Consider the following 22,152-nt stretch of genomic DNA (forward strand, 5'->3'; position numbering starts at 1 on the left):
CACCTCTCTTAGCTGTTGGATCCCTTCCTCAAGTGTCTTCCACTGCATTCTATGATGGTACTCCTGCATTCTTTCTTTATGAATGAACCTTTCTCTCACACTCATTAAGAGCCGGTCCCAGAGAGAAAGGGGCCCTGGCTCCCTCACAAATATCTGGTCCACACCTGCGTCCTGGGTCAACGATCCCAGATACCTTGCCTCACCACTATCCAGTTGCACACTTGTGCCCATAAGGTCCCAAACCCGAAGCAGCCAGGTGGTATAAGGCTCACACCCCCTTCGCACAATGTCGTCTCGCATACCATGGAGACTGTCGTACGACAGGGACTCAGTGATGATTTCTGGCTCTGGCTCTCCTGCTGGTTGTGAGGGCCCTGGTTCCCCATCATCATTAACTGGTCGTACTGATTTGGTCTTACACTTCCTCCTTTGCACAGGGGCGACTGCTGCTGGCTGTGCTTGTCCTTGTGGTTCAGCTGAAACCTGGACGGTTGTAACATCCGTGGGTTCCACTGCTGCACCATCGGACTCACCCTCTTTGGGGCAAGGAGAGGGTTTTTCACTAGCTGAGGAGGTGTATTCCCTTAGCAATTGGCATATCTCCTGGCGCACCTGGCCCATCTCCTGGCACATCTCCTTGCGCACCTGGCCCATCTCCTGGCATATCTCCTGGCGCACCTGGCCCATCTCCTGGCACATCTCCTTGCGCACCTGGCCCATCTCCTGGCATATCTCCTGGCGCACCTGGCCCATCTCCTGGCATATCCCCTGGTGCACCTGGCCCATCTCCTGGCACATCTCCTGCATCCCTTTCACCAGTACCCCCACCCATTTCGGGTAGTCCATTTCTGAGGTGGGCTGTTGGGCGGTATCAGGCTGTGGGGCAGGGTCTCTAGTGTCTGGGGCTGTGTCAGGCTCTGGGGCTGAATCAGGCTCTGGGGTAGGATCTCTAGTGTCTGGGGCTGTGTCAGGTTCTGGGGCTGAATCAGGCTCTGGGGTAGGATCTCTAGTCTCTGGGGCTGGTGTCTGGGTAGTTATCCAAGCCAATCTCAACTTATCCTTGAATGCTAAATAGAGTAGGCCTACCAGCAGCAGATGGTTAGTATTCAGAGGGAATCTAAACCCTTCGAAAATTGATGGGGTGGGTCCAAAGAACTGGTTGAGGGGTTGGGGGAAAACTTCCCCTGGTGTCATTTCCTCACAGAAGGTACCATTGTTAACATAACCCCAAAAACATGCGCTAAGTGTGTGATGGCCGTTTATCCACGTGCCCACATTCCAGAGGAAGTTAAAAACCCATGAATTCCTCACCTTCTCGACCCATAGCGCAAGCTGGATAACAGCAATGGTAGCCTTAGTCAGAGGACCCATATTCAAGTAAGGAGCTGCAAAGGGGAAGAATATAGCCACGGCCACATGCCACCTGAACCAGGGTAAAGTAGACCACATATTGCTGCCTACCAAGGTTCCTATATCCAACACACAAAATTAAGTTATCCAAGGACTGTTATTCCTTTTTCACCTCTCTCTCTTAATGCCCTCAGGCCCCACGGTTGGGCGCCAAGATCTGTCTCAGTTTTGAAAGACAGGTGTCTGCTAAGGAAGGCAGAAGCCTCCCTTGAAGTGGCAGATATAACCCCTTTCCCTCTGAGTTATTATAATTTTGAAATCAAGGGTCTTTAGGCAAAGATGTGGGAAATAGGAATAACAGTCCTTTACTATATCTATATATATATAGATATATAACCAGTCATACAAAACAACAACAACTATGGCAGTAACAGCAAACACAAACCCAGTCCCAGCCTTCTCGGCTGTCAGGCTATTTCCCCTCGGGTGCAGTTCCGCTCACAGCCGGCAGGGGCGCTGGCAGCTCCCGGTGAGCAGGGCCGGTGTGATGGTTCCCCTGCGGCTGCAGGGGGCGCTCCGGAGCGAGCTCAGGGAGCACGCAGCTCTGGTGCCCTGGGATCCCGGGGAAGGGATGGAACAAAAGCTTCACAAACCCCGGGGCAGCCGATCCCGGACTCTCGGAAACAGCAGGCTGGAATGGCAGGCTGGAGCGGCAGGCACAAACACAAATCCTGAGTGGCAGATGAGATGTATGCAAAAAGGGGAACCCCCCGGAGGTCCAGGCAGGCAGGGTGAGCACGGCTAAAACGCAGCGAAGGCTCGAAGCAGCAGCGGGGCAGGGTGGCCACAGCCCAGCCTCCAGCAGGGCAGGGAAAGCAGCTTTGGGATCCCGGCGTTGTTTCCAGCAGAAAGAAAGATGCCGAAAACGGGAACCAGCAGCCGTCTCTGCAGCTTCTCTCTCCAGACGCTGAGAGCAAACTGACTCCACACCCAGGTGAAAACAAAGGAGTAGCCAGGCCCACCCCACCCCCAATGGGCAGCTGTTTTTGTCTTTCTTAAGTATGGCCATTTGTCCCCTAGCAACATGCATATGGGAAAAAATTCCTTTAACAGGAAAAAAACTAGGACTAAACTAAAACCCCAACACATGGGCAAGACAACTGAGATGAACAGTGCATATGAGCTTGGTGGGGCTCTGGGATAGTGGTGAGAGGCTCTGGCATGTCCATCACAGGTGCGCTGTTGGTTCTGGCTTTAGCTTGTCCCGTTTGCTTAGATCGTGATCCACAGTAGAACCAGAAAAGGTCTTCTTGGCTTGGAAATTATTTGTGTTGCAATTTTCTGGGCAAATTTTAGCGTTCCCTTTGCAAAATGATCCTCTCTGTGTCTACCAATAAATTGATCAGGGCCTGTCATATCCCCATAGGCAGTGAAGGCCTAGTGTGCCTATAGACTGTACCAAGGACTGCTGCGGCAGTGGCTCTTGAGGGTACTTGGGTGCCCAGGACCAGCAAAGCAGATTCCTGGCTGCTGGGCAGAGTAGGCCTTTTTGCCAGTGTGTCTCTGAACAGCAGCTGTTTCCATTTTGTAACCTGCTAATTCCCAAGCACAGCAGGAGCATCCTGACTCTCTAGAGTTCCCCAGCACAGACCCCTTTTCCATACATTGGAAGGAGTCATGAGGGCTTTTGTCTTTGCTGTAAAAATGAGTTTTCCCTGTCATGTTTGAGAAATACTGACACAATTTTTCTATGCATGTCCACTGACCCTGGTACCATACATAACCAGTCTGAAACATTCACGAGAACTGACTACTGCAAGTACCCAAGTAAATGTTTTCTGGCTTTAGCCTGAAATGTGAGAAGCTTTATGCAAACTAAATCTTAGCACGATAGTGGGAACCAGGAGAAGCCTTCCTGTTCAGTAGTCTGGGATGTGGTCTCTTGGCAGCCAGGGCTTATCCCAGCTGGTTCTGTGGGGGTCTTGTGCCTGTTTGCTCCCATGATGCCTGCTCCTTGCCTGACCTTGTGGGAAGCTGGTTCAGTAAATTGAGCTGGGGCAATGCTAGTGCTGTACAAAAATGACTTACTTTCTACCAGTCCAGCTCTCTAAATTGTTCTAGAGCACTGATGAAGGGGAGGGGCAGGAATGTGTGTCTGGGAGCTGGAAAGCTTTTACTTGTCTTAAAGACAGGGATTCTAAGGAAGTTAAATGCTCAATTTTGAAAATGTTCACAGGATCAAACCACACTGATAGGTTGCGTTGCTCCCTGAAAGAAATCAAATTACAGTGGTTGTCAGTCTTGCTTAGTACATTTTAAACCACCTCCTTTCTATATAAGTGGTACTATTATTAAAACTACTCTTACCTTGGATTTTTTTTTAAATTGTGAAGGACACAAAGCATAGGGTCACAGTGAAAATCCTGTTAACAGTCAGAAATAGTCTTGGCACAGGCTTTTGGTGATAGTCACAGGGAGATATGTATGGTAATAAACAGCCCTTCTGGGCTTTCTGCTGTGGGCTCTGAACTTTGCTGTGCTGCAGCTGACTTGCTTGCAATAAAGCCCTTGTCTGTGTCTTTAATGAAGGACTTTCCTGAGGTAGAAATTGCCTTCCTTGGAATTAGGGGAGGAGGAGTGATGTGTATTGTGAAGAAAAGCTAAGCCAGGAAACACCTGGCAACCAGATGGCCCTTAGCATGCTGCATTGTACCCACACCTTCATTAAGCATTACTTTGTCTGTCTCTGGGTAATAGATTTAGAGGTTTGGGGTCACAAAGAATTAGAAAATTGTAGCCAGTTGCAATTAAACATGAGTTATTTTTAGAGGACAAAGAACTGAGCTGAAAACTGAATTAGAGCTACTTGAAATGTTAGGGCTCAAATACTGGGATGGTATTTTCTAGGTGACCAACAAAGTAGCCCATGCACTCCAGTCAGAGGCACAAAGCCACCCAGGGTGGTGGCAGGTGGGCTAGAGATGGCAGAGCTGTGAGCAATGGCAGTAATGTGGAACTGACATTATTTTACTTCCTGAGGGCAGTTGGCATTATGTACTTCCCTCTGAATATTCATGTGTTCAACAGATAAGGGTTATTTAGACTATTAGTAGAATAGAACTGTGTGGTTTGCACTGTGATTTGTGTAAGCCTGGCTCAGTACCTTACACTTATGTTTTACCTACATTTAATTTTGTTCTGTGTTTCCCCATCAAAGTGCCTGTAGTCCAAAAAGGGCAGGCTCAAGGTTTTTAAGTTTTCAGGTGAGTTGTAAGAATATTATAGGCAAATAGAGATCTGGGCAGAACAGTACATTTTTTGTGTTAGTGACCAATTGGCAGCCGTTGGTGGCATGTGGGTGGTCAGGAGTTCAGGCTGACCCTTTGTGGTTGCACAGAAGTGAGCAAGAAGAAACTGGTCTCCCTCCTACATCCTCAATACTCGTCTGCTTTCTCTAGCAGGTAAAAGAGGTGTGGCAGTACTGAGGTGTATGGGTATGTTTTGGCTGTCTCACAGCTGCATTGGGAGATGCCTTTTCTTGAGGGAGCTGCTCTGTGAATCAGTGGCTCAGATCTCCTGGTTCTTGCTGAATCCAGGACTGATTGATACCACCTTGTAGTGCTCACCTGCTCATTGCCCTGCCTTGAAAGGTCTTTAACTACCTTGGGAGAATAATACATGCCAAAGAGACTTTGCTAGTCCAGGGGCTGTGTAAATGCAGAATGCCTTCCTTACAAACACTTTGGAGTGTCTTCAGGAAGCCTGAATTGGTTGTTAATTACTTTCGTTCTCATGATGTTGACGAAATAATAAGAGCATTGCTGGCTTTAATCCTGTATATTCTTTTGAGCAGCTTCTTTGCAGAGAGTGTATCTTGTCAATTTCATATTAAAATGTTGGTAAGCACAACTTGAAAACACTTACAATTGGAACACCAATTTAATTACTTGTTAGCATTGATATCAAAGCCTATTGTGAATTTAATGCAGTGAGTTCTGAGGAATCCACCTAAAAAACCTTGTTTTATGTATTGCTTCAGTTTTTAAGTCTACATCCTGTGGGGTTGGTTCTAGAGCTGAGATCCTTGTTAAAGACAATTTAAGTTCCATTATGCAATTGAAGTGTTTGTGTTTTATTAAAAACAAGCCAATGATACTCCACCATATGATACGGGGCAGCCACATAAATGTGGAACAACTGTCTTGAAAGGGTGGATCAAGTTGTTCAGTAAGTCTTTTCATTTTCTAGTCTCTCTGAATCTGAAAGGCTATATGGCATTTATTTTACCCTCAGGAGAGGAAAAATAAATCTTCTCAGTTCTTGAAAGCTACTGTCCCAGGTTAGGCAGTTCTTACACTAATAGTTTGCTACTCAGAGAGGCAAAAATGTTCTTTTGCTGTGTGTTGATGGTGTCTTCAACCAGCAAAAACCGCACAGCAGCAGCTTGGAAAGAAAAGCAGGGAAGATGTGCCTGAGGGATTTACTGTGCAGCTCTTGGTTTTCCCTTGAGAAGAGCCCCCCTGTCTTGAAGTTGAAATTAAAATGTAAATCCTAAAATAGGCATAATTAGGGTACTTGCTTTAGACAATGTCTGGTGCCGGCAGCTTTAGTTTTGGGTGTATGCAGGTTTCTTCAGTGTTTGAGCAGTGAATGAGGTAGGAGATGATTAACAATTAGCATATTGTGTTGGTGCTCTCCAAAGTTGGGACAAAAAACAGAACATGAGTTGTTTTTCCCCAGCAGTCCTGCTGCTAACGGTGTGTAAATCTGATGAAGACTTCTAAATGTACAGAATTACTGCTCCAGTAATGCATTGGTATTAAAATGAGCAGAAGGTTCTGGTATGGATCTTTCTGTATTTTGTGTGGCATTTTGCAGAGTTGAAATGGAAAAGAACTGGGATATCTTGCCTTGGCAGGGGCTGCCATGGGCCTGCCAAAGTGCTAAAGACCTCTGTGAATTGGGTTGCAAGGTGGCTTGCCTTAGCTAGGAGTCTTTACTTTGTCTCTGCTGAGCCTGGGTTAGTCCTTGAAAGAAGCATATTTTGCAAACATTGAAAGTGGTAACACAGGCACAATAACCTCATTTTTGTTAGGGAGCTGGAGTTAGTTCTAACGCTGTGTGGAACTTCCTGGAGGCCTGAGCATGTATGAAAGCAATAGGGAGAGTTTTGGTTGGAATGGGCCTGGGGAAGCAGGCTGGGACTCACACCCAGCTGGAAGCTGAGTGACTGTGGTGTTTGTTATTCTTCGGTGTTGGGGTTTTGGCACCTGCTTTCACACTAAATCAGCTGTTGAGAATGTTGTAAAGGTCTGTAAATGTCCCTGTAGAGGTGCTTAGGCTCTCTGTATATGTCTGACAACTTTAGGCTTTTTCTTTTTCCTTTCTTATCTTTTTTTTCCCCAGACTTGTGGTGTAGTGTAGGGTATGTTAATGACAAAATAGTTTCAAGACTTCAGACTCATAACCAATTAATAGTAGTAATTATTGTTTACAATATTACTTTTGTAGGGAATGTCATGAAGTACTTACTGAGATATGTCATACAGACATTTATGGTCTAAAGAGGTCTTAAATGGTCTTGAGTTTTATGGCTAGGGCCAGCATACTTTTTCAATCGAGAAAAAGGCCTCTTTCAGCCTAGCTTTTTAAAAGTGTTATGAAGTGGCGTTGTGTGTGATTTAATCATGGTCCTGTACATTGATGTTTACTTTGATGGCTCAGAGACATAAATCATATTATAGCAGTGCTTTAAAATAGTGCTTTTTCACATTGTCTAGCTTAATATATTAACTAGGGAAGCAAAAAGCAAAGCATATGTTTGTTTTCCTTTCTCCATACTGAAAAAACTGTTGTTCAATTTTGGTTTTGCCATGTAGATTTTTTATGGTGACAACTGGTGAAATCATGCTGTTAGTCAGCTGGAAAAGTGCATCTTTATAAAATGTCATTTGATATACTGGAAAATGCTTGGCTGGGCTAATGCTGTCACTTATTCTAAGCAAATAGATACTGCAGTTTCCTGGAGTCATATAATGGTCTACTTTAAGTCCTGTATTTGTGAATCTTGAGCTATGACTCAGGGATTTAATTTTTTTTTTTCCATTTGGGGAAGAGACTAAAATAAAGATGATTTTCTACAAGTGTCCAATCCTGAATCTGACAATTTTGTAGAGAATTACTGCATTTCTGGGAAACTTTAAAACCAACTTAGTTATTTACTAGAGAATTAGTCCTGCTTCATAATGCCATTTTTTTAATTAGAAAAATTTTTCAGGAAGTTTTTTTCCCCCCCAACTGCTATGGATATTAAAATTTTCTTACAGAACTGATTTGCATTGCTGTGAAGTTCCCCAAGAATATTCCATACTGATCAGCATTGATCCTTTTATTGATTTTCAGTAAACTTTTCATTGTACATCCTTACTCATAAAACTGTTTATGCATGTGCATGTCTATGTGTGCACATATATGACTCCACTGAGCTGAATGGAACTTAATATACAAATACTACTGGAGTCTAATACTTGGACTGTGTTAAACAGAAACAGTGTCAACAGTAGGGAGGTGACAGCCAGTACATGAGAGCTGTCACCTGGACAGTTTTCAAGTGAAATATGTTTTATGTGCAGTCAACACTACATCATTCAGTTTTGCACTGATGTGCATGAATGACTAAACCCTTCTGCATACTACATTCACATGCCAGGGCAATAGCTCCTGCACATACAGAAAAACTATAAATAGGAAGCTTTTCGTATGACAGCAATGACTTACACAATAAGAATAATGTAGTGCTATGCCAAGGAAACAAATTGTAAAGAACATCTGTGGATAGTCTGTGAGAAATATGGTGTGTAATAAAATATATGTAATCTCTCTCAGTTCAGTGGAAAACTCTAAAATGTAAAGAATGATAGAATAACCTGTACATGTCTTTTGAAATATGAACATTCATATTATAACAATCTTTATGATCAACTGACAAGAAAAGAACTATTAAATAATCTTATTAGATTCCTGTTTTGCCCTACTTGCCAAGCTGAGATGATTTCTACAGTATATATTGATAAGTATGCCCCTTAGTCCTTTTCCCTCAGTTGCTTGGTTGCATGAATCATAACTGTGAGAACCTTAGTTGGAATAAATAGGTTTTGTTTCTTGTTCTGTGAAGGGGAAGGTTCTGTGTTCTACTTCCTGTTGTAGGAGAGGCTGATGTCAGGTCTGGTTGTGAGGCTCAGGTTCTTGATTGCCAGCTTTACTCTCCTTAAGGAAGGGAGCTGTCATGCACAATTTTACCAAGGGCCCTGGATAGCAGATCGGGTCTGGGATTTCACTATGAATTCAATAGGAGAGCAGGAATAAAGGATAGAAAATGGTGATGTGTAATCTAGAGCCTTTTGATTCACTGGAAAGAAACATGTATTATTATCATCTTCCACTGAAAGAGCTTCCAAAGGCAGATTAAATATTGTGGGAAGTTGTTGTCTCCTACTGAGACATTCTTTACCTAGAATCCTCATGAGAATTAAAGACTGCTTTATATTCAGTTGGTAAAGTTAGTACAGCACCCATTTGATAACAAACCTATTGCTTTCATTTATTCTCTACAAAGCTTGTGAGAAGGACAGTAGTAACTTGGATACGATTGTTAATGTTGTTTCTGTAATTTTCTAGACTGTCCTACAAGTGAGCAACATAGAGACCTTGCTAAAAATTGTGGCTTAATTACTGATGTATTGTGATTTATGAAGGGATTCCTTGCAGAGCAAGGGTAACCGGTAACAAAATCAGTGGCCTGCCACCTTTAGATAGTTTTTTTAAAGGGAGAAAGTGCAGATCCTTCAGTGTCACTTGTACATTATTTCATGTATTGTATGGTGACTTTTGGGAAGGGTGAGGGAGACATCCTACCTGTTTGGACCATGAACATAAGCTGGCAAATTAATCTAAAAACATAGATCTGTGAATATGCATGCAGGTGAGCATTCATGTGAGTTTTGTTCTGTACTCATTTGTCGGCGATTGAATGACAGACCCAGACCGGCAGGGAATCTGAATCATTTATTCAAAGAAGTGAGTTGGTTTTATACACTTTTCTAAGGCACAGTATTTCCTTATGTGGCGTGACCTATCCCATGTTGCCACATCAGCAACACTTTCTCAGTGTTCTTCTATGGGGTGATCACTCGCTGTTCACTCATCTGTCAGCTCCTGGCAGGCTCCTCTCCATAGGGGTCTGCCGTGTGACACTTCTTCCCCCCAGGGTCCGGTGGAGACAAGCCTCTCTGTGCCGCCATGTGCTCCTTTGTTCTGCCGTGTGCCTCTACAGGCAGGTTTTACAGCTCACAACCCAATTCTACCTTCTAATTCCCCATACTTATTCAAGGAGCAGAGAGAGAGAGATTAGTTTGTGCTGGGTCTGAAACTGCAGTGTTTCAAAGGTAACCAACGTTTCTATTCACTCTTTCTTTGTATGGTATTCTACAGGCTTGATAGGACAACAGTTAAGCCTGGACTGTAATCTCTGGAAATCTTCTTATGAGAGTTATTTTCCAGTAAAACAGCTAGCATGCTTTATAAGTCTTGATGTGCTACTGGAAGGTCAGCTGCTTAAACACCACCAATCAGTATTTACTTTTTAGGTATAAGTGAAATCTGCGCCTGAATTATGAATTGTTAGACGTTAGGGATTTTTAGTTACTGTATCAAAGTTTCATTTTGGCATTTTCCAGTCAAAGACAAAATCTGGTTTTGGGTGGTTTTTTTCCAGTTTTGATTGAGGCCATTCTCCTTTAGCAAAAAACAGGTATCTTGTGGCATCAATGCATGCCTGTGAGGTCCCAGCCTGTTCATTAGGGATAACAAGGAGTCTGTGCTTGTTGACTGTTGCACGCTTAGCACCTGAAGTGTGGTTATTCCCTTTCCTGCTCTTTAAACAGTGCATACCCTGCTGTGGCACTGTCCTCAGAGCTGTCAAGCCTTTGGGGCAAAACTCATCCTTTGCTCAGAACAGCCTCTGTTAGGAGAGAATCTGTGAGTATAGATTTCAAAATTTTAGGTATATTATAAAAAAGGCAGGTTTCAGTCTGCTCTGAAACTGGCTCCTAAATATGAAGGGAGAACTATGATGATGCCAAGGGATCTAGAGAGGAAAGGAATGCTTGAACTGAGCATTTTGTCTGTGTTCTGTGGTCCTGGACTTCTGTGTTATGTCTGAGGTAGGTGGTTGTGTGTCTTTGTTGTGTGTGTCTTTGTACCTTTCGTTGGACTGACAGTTGCCAGTGAATGCTTATAGAAGTTGCAGCCACCCCCTCTGCCCCGCCTCCTGAACTAGTGTGGGCAGGCAGGGGAGTGCTGCCTTTTAGGAGAAACAGCACTTCATAGTCCCTGTGTCCTCCAAAGATGTCTGGGTGATTTGTTATTTCCTTCATGGTTTTGATCTCAAGAGTATTATTTTGGTGCAGGTTCTTAAAGCCCTAATGCTGTTCCCAGATGCACTGGTGATAACACCATGCACTGTCCAGGTACCCATACAGACTTCTGATTCATAAATGTTCATTAGTTTGTGTCATGAATATTAATCCCATAAGCCAGCTCCAGTCATCAGCTGAATTGGGGCCAGGTTCAGGGGGGGAACCAAGTCTCTTTGAATGCAGGGCACACAGAGGAGAAAAGGACAGGTCTTAAATCAGCGTGTAATTCAATTATTTTAGTTTTCTTGAGGCCTTGAAGCAACGCAATGCAGATTTTTCAAAGATGACATCACAAAATACTGGGATATGCTGCCAAATCCATGTGGGTGGAGAAAAAAAGGAGGTGTTACTGACTTTATAAACACTTGTGCTTCTGTTCTCAAGAAAGAAAGAAAAAAAGGAACAGACTTTCCCAGTGGTTCTCTGAGAATGTAAATGCCACATAAGTATTTTGGTTAACGGCAGAAATGGCATTTCCTGTGCTGTCTTTATTGCTCAATTGTCTTGTCCTAGTTACATAAGTTGTATTTTATCAACTGGAGCATATGCATAGAAAACCAGTTGGAGAACTCTACGAGTCATTCAACACTTTCTCACAATTTCCAGCTGAATTACTCATACTCACAGTTGCTGTGAAAAGAGTGCTCAGGTATTCTGCATGAAAGCATTGAAGTTGCATCCTTTCACCTGTAAACTCAATATTTTTTGCCTTATATTTGATGATATATAGGTAGAAAACTTGAAAATTAGCACAAACATCCACAATTTTCCACATGGGCAAATCTCAAAAGTTTTTAGCAGTTATGCTGCTTTTTTCATCCTTGATAAAACCTTATTTCTTGTAGTGGTTGGAGAGAAATTAATTTTCACACTTATATTGACGCCTTATATGGTGAGGGATGCTTGCCCCCAGCCTACATAAACCATTTGCTTTACAACAGTATATTGATCAGCCCAACATAACGTTTTATTTAGGTAACCAAATCTAAAGAAGATTCTTTTTATCAAAAGATTCTAGGTGTAGAAAATTAATTATGACAGATGTGTAAGTAATGTTCAGATAATTTTGAATTCTTTAAAAGAGGACAGTGACTTTTTAAATATTTGGCAGTGCACAGTGTGGCCTGGAAGTAGAGACTGTCTATGGCTGTTCACTTTGATTCATAGGAGAAGAGTCTTAGAACTGCCAGGACTCATAGCACTGTTTGGTTGCTCTCCATTCTGGTCCTCTTGCTAGGCTGATATAAGATGGCCCTCTAAAGATGCTGTGTAGTTTTTATTAATCTTGTTATCAAGTGCACTCTACATTAAAAGAGTGCTTTGCTGTTCAGAGCTCTGAGATGCTGCAGAGCTGGGGCAACATTATTTGAAATAGTAATGACCAACTCAGTTCCAAGCAATCAAAGGAAGGAGATATTGGAAGAAAACAAATTAAAAAATCTAGCCCCAAATGGAGCAGAGGACACAGTGTTTAGAATAGCAGAAATGTGGGAATACATGAGGCTCACCTTATATTGCATGTCTCTGTAAGAGCAGGGATTTAAATTGTGTAGTGACTTTTAGCAAATTGGAATGTGAATGGAGGAACATACTTGGTTTTGCCTCTTTTTGCAAGCCTGACCTGAACCTGCTTGCTGGTGGACGTGGAAGGTATCTTTTCAGCTTTATACCGGCTAGTGCTTGTATTTCAATTCCTTAGAAGGCCTCAAGCAGCCCAGAGAAGCAGCACGGGCGATCTAGCACTTTAGTAGCTCTAAATCGGTACCTGTATCAGCTGCAAAGCAAATACCATCAGCAGAAGCAAAGAGGGAGAAATATAGCTCCCTGCCCGCTCAATTCCCTGCAGTTAGAAGCTTTCAAATGAGACAGACAACCCGAGATGTTCACAGGAAGAAAGCTGGGCTGAGAGAGAGGATGGAGCCTCCCCTCGACTATCTTTTATTCGGAGCAGGGGGAAGGGGAGGACTGGGGGCAGACCCGGGGTGACCGGCCAATCAGACACTGCTAAAGAGTTTGAGTTACATTTGGTTTTGCCCGCGCTTAGAACAAAGGAGCTCAGAGCACATGGGCAGGAGCACGTGTCTTTGGGAGGGGGAGGGGAAGCTCAGAACAGGCAGCAACAGGTGGAAGCTGTTAGCTATGGAGTTGTTGATCCCAGCAGCAAAACCAGCCTGTTGTACTAATCATTGAAGCAGGTATTGGGACTTCTAGGTCTTGTTTGCTTAAATTGGCCTAGTAGTGCCTTTCAGTTACTGGCACTAGGGTGAATAATATAGTCAAGATTTGTCTTGGTATCTTCATTGTAAGCCATTGGTCTTAAAATGTAACTTATTAAATTACTGTAGATGAAACACCAAAGAGATTGGTCCTTGAGTCCCTTGGTGATTGCAGAATTGCAGATTAAGTCCTCACAATTTACTTAATCAAAGGATGTATTTATTTTTTCAGAAAACATTCTCTTGTGAGAAAAGTTCATGGAGTGGCTGATTGGAACGGAGGTACAGCTGAGACTCTCAGCTTCCTTCCGAGAGTAGCAAGCTCCTTTTGTGCATTTCTTTACCAGCTTTCTATGATGTACTGATATGTAACGACTTTACTTTTTTGAACCTCTGTCAGGGGCAGATGGGCCCAAAACTCCTCAGCACTCACTATGGAGTAAAACTACTGTGCTGACACGGTGCCTCATAGATAATGGGGCTTGCTCCCAGTTTCCAACATGCTCTTCTTTGTTCTTCTCATTATAATTAATGCTGCAGGAGATATTTTTGTTAATGTTACTTGTCTTTCAAAACAAAAATTTCTACTCTTTTTTGATATGTCATATCATAAGGTGATACGTCTCCAAGTTCATTGGATCTCTGATGTCAACTACAGTTTGTATAGTTCAGATTGTAGAACAGCTTTAGAGCATGGGATCTTTCCTGCTAGTCTGAAAAATCTAGATCCTCAAAGAAAATGAGTACAAGTGTTTGGCTCTTCTTTGAAGTGATCTGTTGCATTCCACATGCTTGCAGGTGTGGATGTAGGGGCCAAAACCTATAAGGCTGGTATTTTCAAAAGGATCTGAGTGAAATGTAGTGGGAATTGGGATGCATAGAAGTCCTGAATTTCTTTTTACACAGACCCATTAAATCATTTGCAGCTCATGGCGGCTGGCTGCTGCTCATGCAATGTGTTCCCTCATATGTAATCCAAGTTAAATGTTCCCTTTCTGAGCAGCTCAGTGTCTGGGTAGGTGACTGCATGGAGCTGTTTGAGGTAGACATTCAGGTTGCCCAGGTGCCACCTGGCTGAGGAACCTGTTGTCCTCCTCCCAGTTGTCCCAGAGGATTTTGGCCCTGATGTTGATGTCCTCATTCCCTCCATGCGGTTTAAGTAAGACCAAAGAAGATAAAAGCTCGTAGGTCTTGAGTACGGGAACAATGTTCCTCCTCAAAAAGTGTGTAATTATTTCAGCTCATGAGATGGAATGAGGAAAAAGGCTTTAGTGGTCATAGTTAAGTTTTTATTTTGAGAGAAAGAGAACATGTGAACTTATTGCTCAGTTTACTTTTCCTAATGCTCATTAAATTTATCTTCATTGTATTTTCATTATGTTCACGTTATCTAATGAGCTTGCAATGACTCCTTCTCTTTTTTCACCCCCAGTTCTCATCTCTGCTATTACCATGAAAATAAGCATTCTGTAGAAATGGGTTTTGCTGCTCTAAATGGAGTTCTTTTTAATAAATATTGATTCAGTGTCTAAAACCAGAAAAGTCATGGTTTGTCTCCTGGATCAGGTGGCTGTAGTGATGAAGACCAGCTGACGTAGGAGCTTTTGTTTTGTTCTTGGAGACAAGTAGTTTTTCTGACAAAGGATACGCAACTTTAGAAAATCAGGAATTACAACTACTTTGACATCTTGTGTCAACCAAAAAAACTGAGTGTGCTCAAGTATCAGAATTCTATTTTTCTGTGGTTAAGACTGTGTTTCCATCATAAGGGCTTTTAGTATCTTTAGGGATTACAGGATAATAGTAACTTGGCAATTAAAGAAAAAAGAAAAATTTGCCAATTGAAAGTTGGCTTCTGATATATTCCCCTGAGTAGATTTCTTTAACCATATCATAACAACAAAAAATTTTTATATTTAGATTATATCAGATAAAAAAATTGCTAGCAGTGTGTCATCTGGGGTTGGATCTCTGTGGTGAGAACTGCCATCTCAAAAGGTGAAATTCAGTTTTGCTGTTGCCACTTGAAATTTTACTTTTTAAAATGCCTGTTTTGTTTTGTTGCTGTTGTTGTTTTCATAAAGCATGCTTAGCCTTCCTGTAGTTGCAAACAATCTGTGTGTCTCCAAATTCTAGCTCTGCTGGAAGTGCTGGGAAGTGAGGCTCCTGGGTGTGCTGGTAGGTCCTGGCACGCATCTGTCTGCCCCTCTAGAGACACAGGTATGTTTAAGGTTGTGTCCCTGGATGCCATGGCTGTTAGTGAGGGCTAGCTTCTTCATCACGCAGCATGCTGTGATAGTGCCATATGGATGCATGTTTATGGATACAGATCGTGATCCTGCAGTGCGCTCTGGAAAGAGCCATTCTGGTTCCACTGGAGGGCTTTAAAAAGGAGTGGATTGCTCTGGGAAGCCGTGACTCCACTGTGGTTCAGCACGTGAGTGGGCCCTCCATTCCCCCTTTTTCCTTTGCCTTCAGTAGAACCAATACCTTGCATGCAACCCAAGTGATTTTCAGAAAGTCATTCCAGTCTGCTTTGCAATAATTCTCTCTTTGAGTGAATTTATTTGGCAAATTAGCAATAGTGTCTGGCATATTGCATGCAGAGTTTCCTGAAGGGAAAAAAAAAGAATTTAATATGAAGAGTTAATTTACATGTCTCTGTTTTGAAAATGAATTTTTGTCCTGTTCTGGAAGCTGGATGAATAGTCCTAGAAGCACAGAGGAACAGGAGTAATAAACACGCAGCTTGAGTGCAACACTTGAGATACTGCCCTGTGGAGAGGCAGACCTGGAGACTCCAGCCTAGCACTTTGGGGTGGAGTTGCTGAAACAATCCTCTCTAAATAACAGATCTTAGTGTTTGGTTTGCTGTTTTTGAATAAGTCAGTTGTGAATCCTTGTTTGCATTATTCATCAGGCCTCAAAGATGGAGAAATAGCATTTAATGAATTCATGCACAAATATTTTTCCATCAATAACTGAGTCAATTCCTGGAGGGCGAGCATATGTTTCCATTTGAGGTGTGTGACCATTCAGACCTTGGCATCTTTGCTGATGCTACCACTGAAGAGGCCAGCTGTGTGGATAATGGATCTTGTTACCCGGCTTTCTGTCTGTCAGCAGCTGGATTGCACCATCATGGAATTTCATGCAGGCTATTTGCATGATGGTGGGTGAAGCAGCACAGTGAGTGAGGCCTAGGGAAAGCTATTGCAGATAGACAGTGCTGTAGTACCTCCCAAAATAATATTTTTTTGTTTGTCCACTTCTTGGAGCTCTTGTGCTTGAGGCAGAGGTTACTGCTTCAGCCACTGATGCCCGTTCTGGCTGAGACAACTGTGCTGCAGGCTCTCTCTCCCAGTTTGGTGAGCTGAGTAACTGTGCTACCTTAGCTTGGTTCAACAAATTCATGTGAGTAGCTGGATTGACAGCTTGTGAGGAGGCAGCCCCAGTAGGAGATAGTGTGTTTATGGTGACTGGGGAGTAGTAACTGGAGAGCTACCAATGCATTTTCTTTTGTAGGCAGTATGGGAAGGCCAGATTTGTGTTTATTTTTTTAAAATCTTTCTTGCAGTTTAAAACCAGCTCTCTGTTTAGGGTGTTTGCATTTGAGCCTTTGGAACTGCTTGTGATCAGAGGCACTAGCAGCACCTGCAAGTGGACACCTTAGCTAATGCTTGGTCCCTTTGCAGTTTTGTGACATCTTGGGAAGGGAGTTTAAAAGACTTGGGGAAACTGGTGGGGATGAGCGGGTGAATTGAAAACAAAATCATTTGGTCCAACCTATAATTGCAGGAAGATGTGTTCCTTTGTTTTGTAGACAGAGTACTTTCAGGGCTTTGCCCTTGCTGGCTAGGATTACATGGGCCATGTGACAATCAAGGGCATTCTCTGCTGCTATAGACCTGTGGTAATTTATAACTGGATGGGTCATTTAATTTCTTGCTGGCAGGTTAGGAATTTTTCCTGTAGTTTTGTACCCTCTCTTGTTACTAGGTCTTTGCAGATTTAGCCTTGACTTGCCTCTGTGCAGGAGATGAGATGCTTGCTGGCAGCAGCTGCATAGTTTGTGTCTGCAGGTTTGAGTGGTTGTCCTGAAAAGTCTGATAGAGTTAGATGGAGTTCTTAGATTTCACTCTCTGACCAAAAGATGACAGTGATTTGCTTAAAGATATCCTGTCTGCTTAGTTATGTCCTTTATTTTTAGAGGGTTCCAGTCACTTCAGGTGAGGGATCATAAATATCTAAAATGTGTTCCTTTTACAGAATTTTATTTAACTAAATGGATTGCATGACACTAGACTGTAGCAGTGCAGGTGGCTGCAGCTACTCTTTGTCCTGAGGAGAACTCAGACAACCACCTGTGGTGGTTAGCGACCCAAGTTTAGCATGTAACTTTGCAGTCCTGGTGAGAACCCATGATTCCCTTGTTTTACCTTTTGCATGTTTTCCCCTGATTGGTTAATATTTTGTCATCTTGTTTTATGTATGAAGTTATGTATATTCATCTTCCTTCTTTAATATGTATTGGTTCTAGAAAGTTCCTTGTTCCTCGATGCCCCATTGGATCCTTCCCTGAGTCCCTCCTATGTGTTGTTCCCATTGGTTCCCTTCCTGTCAATTCCAACTGCTTGTCTCTATCCCATTGGCTGAGATCCCTTTCCCCGCCTATTCTGTACCCAGTATAAGATCCCTGGACCCTCCCAGCAATTGGCCTCTTTGTCCCTGTCTTTCCATGGGAGTAAACCTGCATGAAACACATACGGAGAGTCCCCTCTCTTTACTTCTTTGCCTTTGCCTGCGTGCCTGCTTAACAGCAACAGGAGGATATAGCCCCTTTTGGGTGAGGAGCTCTAACCCATTTTCACTGTGTGTTGGGCACTGAGTGCTGCCTTCCAGAGGGGTTTCAGTGTTGACCTCCAGGCTTCTTTGTGTCGGCATGCGAAGGGTATAACCCCCTTCTGCCAGCTCCCAGTGGCTGGAAACCCCTCCACTAGACCAATCTCTCCAGCCATTGAGATGCTCTTGCTGCACAGAGACTCAAGTTTGTTTTCAGAAGCTAGTGAGGGTTTTCTCTTTCACTCAGGCTCAGTTTTCTGAGTCATTTAGTGAAGTTTTAGTATATTTTCTTCTTGGTAGGGAGTCTGATCACTGAGAGTTCAAATGATTGCTCCTTTTTGTGTGAGAAATAGAGTCTGTCCCAGCAAGCAGTGTGGATAGACGTGAACTCCACATGTGCCACTGCATTTCTGGGAAATGCCGCAACAGTGGTATAATGTGTCATTGGGAGCCACTGTGCTATTTCCTAGTAAGATTTAGCTCTAAGCTGGAGTTGTACCCATAAAATACTTTTTTTCAGATGTAATACATTGCATCAGGGTGTTTCTTGCTTTCCAGACAGAGGAAAAGCATTGAATCTCCAAAACACAATGGGAACAGAGGTCTCACTGCAAAGTAAGTTAAGAGCAAAGGTTTGACAAAGTAAATCAGAATTTCTGGTAAGCATCTTACATCTGATTTTGGAAGTGCCACTCTGCAGAATTGTAGTGCTTCCCTGTCTCAGTTGCACACAGGTGCATTGTTTTTTAGCTGAAAAGTGCTACAATCCACCCTTCAGACAGGTGAGCTCTGGAATCACAGCTAAGTATGAGTAGGGCATAGTATGGCCAGTTTGAGGTTCTCCAGTGTAAAAACAACATTGATGTGTACTGGAATTACTCCAATGGGTGATTAAGGGGACAACAAGGTTTGAGGAGAAACACAGAGGGAAATGTTTTGCTTCCATCTGGAAATGTTTTTCTTCCATCTGCCAAGACGGGAGGTTATAGAGGAGTTTCAATGCTGCCTTTAGCTACCTTGTGGGTAGAGAGGGTATTAGGTGCTGCCAAACTCTTCTTGAAGTGCAGGATGAAGGAGCCAGGGCAAAGGATACAAGTTGAAACAGGTAAATTCCAGGTAGATACAAGAAAAACTTTTGTATCATGAAGGTGGTCAAACATTGGAACAGAGACTCTGGGGGGATGTAGACTCTTCAGTCCTGGAGATATTTTGAAGCTCAATTGGATGAGGTCTGGGTGAACTGCTTGAGACAGATGCATAGACAAGAGACCTCAAGAGGCTCCTCCAGCCTGTGTCATTCTGTGATTCTGGATCTGTGTGAAGACTGTGGCCTCTTGAATGGAAACTGATGAGGAGGATCAGATGTGCTTGAGAGTAGTCAGCTCTTGTGTGACCTATGGGTTGAGTTCTAGCATTGACTTTGAGTGTTACAGATGCAGTAAAGGAGGTGTGCAAGTCCTTCTCCCATATCAGCTCATGCTCTGCTGGCGTTCTGGTTTGGAGGGTTTGCTGTAAGCTGTTGAACAATAATTTCATGTAGATATGGTGGAGTTGCGAAGAACAGCAAAGGAACATCAGTGGATATACAAAACTAGCTTTCCAAAGCAGACTAGTTTTTTCCACTCCTATATTTGTATATCCTAGCTGCTTATTAAAAGGAACTCTTCTATCTGATGTTCCTGGCCTGGCAAAGAGTCTATTTTAAGTGACAGAGAAGGAGCTGTATTGTTTTTCCTGAAGAGAGAGGGCACAGAGGCCCAAATGGGTCATTGGAAGATCATAGCAAAGATAGGAAGAGGGTGGTTTTGTTCACAACAACAATTCAGCTGCTGAACAACCACATGACCCATGGACAATTCATGGTCAAACCAGCTGATTCTGAGCAGCAGCTATTTTCTCTGAGTATCAGAATGTACCCACTGATTGTAGGTTGCATTTTTCCTGCTCCGGCTAGTCTGTGGGTGACAAATGTTTTTACTTAGATCAAGCTGCTAGCTGATGTTATAACTTGTGCCAAGGTTAAATCTCTTCTGCCTGGTTAAGACTGACTTTTATGAGGTGGAGTGTGGAAAGTGAATGGACCTGGGAGAAAAACAGGAGCAACACCAGCTTCTGGTTTGCATCTCAGTACCACCTTGGGAATCTGCTATGTAAATGCTTAGACTAAAAAATGTGTTTCTTTAATTACTGAAAACATCTTTCATAAGCTCTTAAAAAGTGTTTGAGAGAAACAGCACCTATCATTTGGGGCTAATATCAGACTATTATTAAGATTTCTTGCTTTCACAGTGATCTCTTCATTCCAGTCCATTACTGGGCTTGGGCTCTCTGAGCCCTGCACAGTCTCCCTTAGCAAATGCATATGGCATGGGAATATATGAACTTTGTATTTGTGTAACCATCACTCTAACAGCAGAATTTCACTGACCTCTGAAATTTTATCTGGTAGGTTCTGATCAGACAAAATTAATCAGTATAATTTCTCTGGTGCTGAAAGCTTTACATGCACTGCAAAATGGAGTGTGAGAAAATCTACTGTAATGTATTTCCTGAACAAATCTTGTTGCTTCTCTGTCTTGGAGAAGTATCATAATGATAATTCTCTAGATACATTTGCTTTCCATCTGTCTTGGTGAATGAGAAGGGGAGATGGAGTAGGAAATCAAACTTTGTTTTTGAGGTCTTACAGGCACCATTGCCTATAAGCCAGTATGTTGTTTAACAACTCAGGGGCTGTTTGCTTAAACTACAGGAATTGAGCTAGGACCGCTTTACTTTTCACTAATAGTATATTCTTTGTGAGTAAAATGTTTGTTTGTATCTACTGTCCCAGTGTTATTACTATACTGCAAGGGTTGGTAAGTCTTTCGCATTTTTATTTAGTAGGTGGATCACACACAGACAAAGAAACGTTGAAGAAGCAAACCAAAGCCAGCTAAACCAACAAGAAAATGAACAAAACATCTGTGTCTGGGTAGAGATGTTTAATTAGTTCTCCCCTGTGGTCTCTTTCCTATCCTGCTAACGTTGCTTTGGTCAGTATCAAAAATACATACTTTGTAGTTTCCCAAATATGTAGTATTTGGGTATTGACCCAGACAGCAGCTGTGGTGTGTGACTTGCTTGTGTGGGAGGAGGAATTGGGAGGTTTGGGAGGTGCTTGTGTATTGGAATCTCAACCTTCTCCTCTCTGTCCTCCCTGCAGGAACAGCTGGGAGCTGTGCTGCTCCCCTTGGGAGATCAGGGGTGTGTTTGGTGTCTTTAAATCAGAAAGTCTTCAGAAATTCTTACAGTATTTCTGATGCAGCATGACTCAGATGAGGTCCTGATTTCATCTGTGGCTCCATGACATGTCTGGTATGAAAAAATTTGTCTGATAGCATTTTATTTTCATACTTGGCGAGTTGTTGCATACCACTAATCTTCTCTCAACAGGATGATAAGTTTATTTCCATTGATATATTATATTAAGAAACTAAATATAATACTATTACTATATTAAGATCCAAAAATCCAGTATACTACAGCCAGTAGAAGTGGTCTGTGAATGGTAAACAAAACAATTTTTTAGTGTCATGATACTAAATGAATTTCATTTGCATGAAATAATCCTTCATTTGCTGTATTGCTGTTTCTGTTTTGCTGCTTCTTTCCTGCTATTAATTGCTTATTTCAGCTATGGTAGCTTTGTTTCTCTGCGTTTGTACTATGGGTGAGGTTTGTGTAGGAAATAATGAACAATGAGTGGAACTCATTGGCTTTAGGATTTTGTGTTTGCTTGCACAATTAAATATGTTCTAAAAGGCTGAAATCCCAAGTATATTATTGCTGCCACTATAAAGCCAGACATGCTGCTTACATGTTTAAAGATCATTATTTAAGGCTGACTGAATGACAGGTTTCTTCCTCCATACTGGGTAAAAGTCTGAAAATATTAGGGTGTTTCTTACAAGAATGGCCTATAGAACTACTGATTGCTTAGATTTACAGTTCTTTAGAATATTACTGATACCTTAAATAAACTGTGTGTCTGCACAGGTGAACATATATTCTGCTGATAAACATATTTTTAGATTTTGATGTTCTTGACTAGAACTAACAGAACTGTGCCAAATATACATCCCAAGTTTGTGAGAAGATTTACTGTTCAAGGAGATAGGTAATTTTCTTTGGGCCTCTGTTATTCTGATCTTCTTGGAGCCATAATCCATGAAGCCAGTTGGGTTTAAGGGTATAAATATTGTTGTAAATGAGACAATAATACAATT

General features: G+C 42.5%; 1 protein-coding gene across 14 annotated transcripts in view; it reads left to right on the forward strand.

Annotated features, from left to right (window-relative positions):
- MAP2 (microtubule associated protein 2) overlaps positions 1–22,152 on the forward strand; it is a 246,983-nt gene that overhangs the window by 15,359 nt on the left and 209,472 nt on the right. The window contains exons 1-4 of one of the 14 annotated variants that reach the window (XM_069021819.1): positions 17,778–17,888; positions 18,405–18,499; positions 20,768–20,858; positions 21,090–21,241. The exons of 5 other annotated variants lie outside the window; for them this stretch is intronic. The gene's annotated coding sequence lies outside the window, so the exon portion shown is untranslated. Of the gene's footprint in view, positions 1–12,937; positions 13,022–17,777; positions 17,889–18,404; positions 18,500–20,767; positions 20,920–21,089; positions 21,242–22,152 lie in introns of those variants that run through there. 8 more of the 14 variants (XM_069021818.1, XM_069021823.1, XM_069021828.1 and 5 more) reach the window with 8 other exon arrangements.

Source organism: Aphelocoma coerulescens, chromosome 7 (assembly GCF_041296385.1).
Source record: "Aphelocoma coerulescens isolate FSJ_1873_10779 chromosome 7, UR_Acoe_1.0, whole genome shotgun sequence".
Taxonomy (NCBI): domain Eukaryota; kingdom Metazoa; phylum Chordata; class Aves; order Passeriformes; family Corvidae; genus Aphelocoma; species Aphelocoma coerulescens.